Raw genomic sequence first — 5,600 nt, 5'->3', positions numbered from 1 at the left:
TAAGAAGATTTCCTGAATACTTAAAGATCATTATCTAATGGACATTTTAAAAATGAAAAGCTCTGACGGTTTTTTTTAAAATCCATATTTATTTGGTGACAGTCTCTGATGAAGTTTGAATGTGGCAGAGAGTTTAATTTTTCAGGATAATGGTTAGCATGGATAATTCATAATAAGTTTAACAATTCAAGGCTCAAAGCTATTAAATAATTGCAACTAGATTACCAATTGACTTTACTCAAATCTAAAAGGGACTTTTAATGTACTTAATATTTTGCTGAAACATAACTCAGTCTCAATGACTTTGAAAGGGACATTAATAGTTTTCTGAAAATATAACCTTGAAAATTAAATCCATTATATATTTCTGAGATTATAGATGAAACTGCTCTGTCAAATAAGTCATTACATTAGCATAATGAGGTATGAGGGGAGATAATAAGCGAGAAACAGCAAGTAAAAGGTACCGTGTACCGCAATTTGCTTACATTTAACCACAATGACCTTTAAAAGCAGAGCTGAAGGGTCAGGTTTATCATCACTCTTCCAGCCTTCAAGTAATATATTTCTATTTAGCAGAACAATTTGCTGCAAATTGCTGTAGTAAGAATTATGCTAGGCCCAGCTCTCTACCTGCAAAACACAGGGTTTTAGTGGGAGAGCCCCTGAGAAGAGCAGCTAGCCAGCCGCCACTTCCCTGAAGCAAAATACCTGAAGTGTGCATGGTGATTGGCAATCACTTTCGTGAAAAAAGCAAGCAAATCAAAACGCAGACAAGTCATTAAAAACATATCCCGGGCCCTAGCCGGTTTGGCTCAGTGGATAGAGCATCGGCCTGCGGACCGAAAGGTCCCAGGTTCCATTCTGGTCTAGGGCACATGCCCGGGTTGCGGGCTTAATCCCCAGTAGGGGGCGTGCAGGAGGCAGCTGGTCAATGATTCTCTCTCATCATTGATGTTTCTATCTTTCATTCCCTTTCCCTTCCTCTCTCTGAAATCAATAGAAATAAAAATGAATAAAAATATATTTAAAAAACAACATATCCTGGAACAAATATATGTCAAAAAAAGAAAACAGCAGAATTTAAAATGCTAAAGAACTAGCATGGTATGAATACATCTGTCACACTGAGGCTGGCGAGTGTCAATTTGCCTGGTCATCCAGTTTTGGATGTGATTTAAAAAAAAATATATTTTTATTGATTTCAAAGAGGAAGAGAGAGATAGAAACATCAATGAAGAAAGAGAATCATTGAACAGCTACCTCCTGCACGCCCCACACTGGGGATCCAGCCTGCAACCCCGGCATGTGCCCTGAGCAGGAACTGAACGGTGACCTCCTAGTTCGTAGGTCGATGCTCAACCACTGAGCACACCATCTGGGCTGAATGTGATTTTTAAATGTTTGCTCAAAGAAGGTTATGCATGTAAAATCACATGAAAAAAATATTTGATCAAAGATAATAGATTAAAGTTTCCATATTCATTTCTTCATTTCTTGTATTCAAATGATTTCCCCCCCTAATTGCCTGAATATCCTTTGACTACAGAAATTCTCCAGCTCAAAGACAGCTGAGGGAAATAATGGCCAGCAGAATGTCTGAGCCACAGCAGTCATAGGAAATATTTGTTGAGTGAGTCTTGAATGTGTGAGTACTGAGCAACTTGAAATGCAGGCCTTCCTGTTCACGTGACATTGGTTAAATAAATGATTGACAGAATCCTCTAGGACAATGATTCAAAATTCTTTTTAATATATCTTCATTCTTTAAAAATGATGCAAGGAGTGTCTTTCTTTTTTGGTAGCTATAGTGTGCTATGCTCATCAAAATGTCAATTTTTTGTTGTTGTGTCAGTGACTTTTAAAAGAGGGCAGAATTGAAACTGATTCAGCATGCAGTAATTGATGATAAGGGTAAAAGAATCCAGCGGAGTTGTTCTCCTTGATCTTTACTGGAAGGTTTTTCAGTTAAGACGCAGTCACTATGGAAGCAATATTATCGCGTCTACTAAGAGCTCCTGGTCAGGGGCAGAATGACTCCCACTGTGAAAAGTGGACTTATATGAATGGGACTTATATGAATGGGATGTTCATTTTTTTTATTAAATTTGTTCTGGAATTCAACATTAGTCCAGAGGAAGTGGAGGAGCTAAATGAAAACTTTAAAAATACAACACAGGCTGTGTGAGATATAAGTACCTCAGGAATTAATGGGATATATAATTCAAGGGAGTTGTCACTAGGCTGCCACTCTTTTCATTAGGTCATATACCTAAGCAGCTTCAGGTAAATAAAATCGAAGTGATAATTCCATAAACTATAAAAACATTACTACTTACAGTCTACATTAAAACATAATGATGAAATGAAATAATACAAAGGGTAAGATTTTAAAATTAGATGACATGGAATATACCCTCCATCTTTTAAGTAGTGGTGCTTAACTGTGGCATTATACTCTATTGTGGGCTTGATCAAATAATATTGTTACAATATAGTTAAGTTATTAAACTGTTTGAACAGTTTTAATATTTTTAATTAGAATACTTCTAAGGTGGTCCATATAATAACCCCTCTAGCTGTTATGCACACTTTTATAAACTTTCTTTGATATGAAAGAAGAGATAAAGAACAAGAGCTTAATACAACTTGTGGTCTTTTTTAAATTTCTTCAACATCTTGTAATCTGGCAAATCTATAGGACTATTTGATACACATATGTAAATCGTCCATGTTGTAAGAGAAAAAAAATTAAGGACTCCCTGGTGCTTTACGTACCTGTTGTTTCTATGCTACCGTGTCCAGTCAAGATGTGGACAGTGCCCAGTTCAATTTGGAACTCACTGACAAGTCAGGGTAAGATTTATCAGCTTCTTTATCTCTCTCTTTTATTGCTCCTGATGTCATTCTCTTTCTATTTGAACATCGTTAGCCTCTTTTAGGGCGAGCCAGTTGTGAGGCTAAGTTCAAATTATCATAACATTCATTACACTTTATTGACTCTTTGTTAATCATTATTAAACAAAACAGAAATGTTATAAATTCACCTGATGCTTTTAAGCATTTTATTTGCTCTATTCTAGACTCTGTTCTCGTGCTTTCAACCACTTTTTAAACCAGCATAATGACCATATGATATAAATAAAATTACATTTGTTTTGGTTGAAACATTTGAGAAACAGATTTATCCAAGGTCACAAAGACTAATAGACTTGGTATTGAAATTCACTTTTCTGTGGATAATGGAGGTCAAGCTTTTTTTTTTTTTCAACAACCACAGTGTCAGGAATAAAATGTCTTTTGAACTTTCTGATCACTTCTTTAAAACTAGAAAACCAAAAATATGAATCTTGAGAATTTCCTGTTCATTAAAAGTAAGAACAGGCAGAAAGATGAGGGGAACATGCACAGTTTGCAGGCTCAATCCCCACTAGGGGGCATGTAGGAGGCAGCCAATGGATATTTTGCTCTCACATCAATGGTTCTCTCTCCCTCCCCTATCTTTCTTCCTCTCTCTCTAAAAATCAGTTATGAAAATCTTTAAAAAAAAACCCCATATATTTACTGGATGGGTCAGTCATACCACTCCTATTTACATTAGAGGAATACAAACTTATGAGCAATAAAAAACTGTACATAAATGTCTATAGTACCTCTACCCCTAATTATAGTAAATTGGGAACATGTCTACATGTCTTTTTAAAAAATATGTATTTTTTTAAATTTCAGAGAGGAAGGAAGAGGGAGAGAGAGATAGAAATATTAATGAAGAGAGAGGATCATTGATTGGCTACCTCCTGCATGCCCCACACTGGGGATAGAGCCCACAACCTGGGCAAGTGCCCTAATCAGGAATCGAACCATGACCTCCTGGCTCATAGGTCAATGCTCAACTACTGAGCCATGTCAGCCGGGCTCTACATGGGTTAAAGGGTAAACAAAATGTGGTAAATCTCTAAAGGAATACAACTTAGCAGATAAGAATCATGACCACAACAAAACTCAACAAACTATTAATATGTGCAGCAACTTGAATCTAAAATGCATTTTACAGTGCTTGTTTCGGTAGCACATATACTAATATTAGAATGACACAAAGAAGATTAGCATGGCCCCTGTGCAAAGATGACACACAAATTTGTGAAGCGTTCTATACAAACTCTCCAAAAATTCATATGGAATAAAAAAAGACCCCAAATAGCTGCAGCAATCCTGAGAAAGAATAACAAAGTAGGAGGGATCTCAATACCAGATATCAAGCTACATTATAAAGCCACTGTCCTCAAATCTGCCTGGTACTGGCACAAGAACAGACATATAGACCAATGGAACAGAACAGAGAACTTAGAAATCGACCCAAGCCATTTTGCTCAATTAATATTTGACAAAGGAGGCAAGGATACAATGGAATCAAGATAGTCTCTTCAATAAATGGTGCTGAGAAAATTGGACAGATACATGCAAAAAAATGAAACTAGACCACCAACTTACACCATACAAAAAATAAACTCAAAATGGCTAAAGGACATAAACTTAATACGGGAAGCCATAAAAGTCTTAGAGAAATCCACAGGCAGCAAAATATCAGACATATGTCGTAGCAATATCTTTACTGATACAGCTCATAGGACAATGGAAACTAAGGAGAAAATAAACAAATGGGACTACTATAAACAAAATAAAAAGCTTCTGCACAGCAAAAGAAACCATCAACAAAACAACAAGAAAACCCACTTCATGGGAGAACATATTTGCCAATGTTACCTCTTATAAGGGTTTAATCTCCAAAATTAACAGTGAACTCATACAACTTAACAAAAGGAAGATAAACCAATAAAAAAATGGGCAAAGGACCTAAATAGACACTTTTCGAAAGAGGACATACAAAAGGCCAAGAGACATATGAAAACATGCTCAAAGTCACTAATCATCTGAGAGAAGCAAATCAAAACGACAATGAGGTACCATCTCACACCTGTAAGAATGGCTATCATCAACAAATCAACAAATGACAAGTGCTGGCGAGGATGTGGAGAAAAAGGAACCCTTGTGCACTGCTGGTGGGAACACAGACTGGTGCAGCCTCTGTGGAAAACAGTATGGAATTTCCTCAAAAAATTAAAAATGGAACTCCCATTTGACCCAGTAAGCCTACTTCTAGGAATATATCCCAAGAAATCAGAAACACCAACTAGAAAGGATATGTGCACCCCTATGTTCATAGCAGCACAATTTACAATAGCTAAGATTTGGAAACAGCCTAAGGCCCATCAACAGATGAGTGGATTAAAAAACTGGTACATCTATACAATGGAATACTATGCTGCTATAAAAAAGAAGGAACTCTTACCATTTACAGCAGCATGGATGGACATGGAGAGCAGTGTGCTAAGGGAAATAAGCCAGTTGGAGAAAGATAAATATATGATCTCACTCATTTGTAGAATTTAATGAACAACATAAACTGATGAACAAAAATAGATCCAGAGACTGAGAAGCATCAAACAGATCATCAAACCTCAGAGGGAAGGTAGGAAAGGGTGGTGGTGGGGGTAAGAGATCAACCAAAGGACTTGTATGCATGCATATAAGCATAACCA

General features: G+C 36.6%; 1 non-coding gene across 1 annotated transcript; it reads left to right on the top strand.

Annotated features, from left to right (window-relative positions):
- Positions 1-4,053: 4,053 nt before the first annotated feature.
- On the top strand, positions 4,054-4,160 carry LOC111826156. The gene has a single exon (XR_002829408.1). It is a non-coding gene; the product is annotated as a U6 spliceosomal RNA (small nuclear RNA).
- Positions 4,161-5,600: the final 1,440 nt, after the last annotated feature.

Source organism: Myotis lucifugus, unplaced genomic scaffold (genome assembly GCF_000147115.1).
Source record: "Myotis lucifugus unplaced genomic scaffold, Myoluc2.0 scaffold_57, whole genome shotgun sequence".
In the NCBI taxonomy this organism is placed as follows: domain Eukaryota; kingdom Metazoa; phylum Chordata; class Mammalia; order Chiroptera; family Vespertilionidae; genus Myotis; species Myotis lucifugus.
This window is presented reverse-complemented; position numbering and strand designations above follow the sequence as displayed.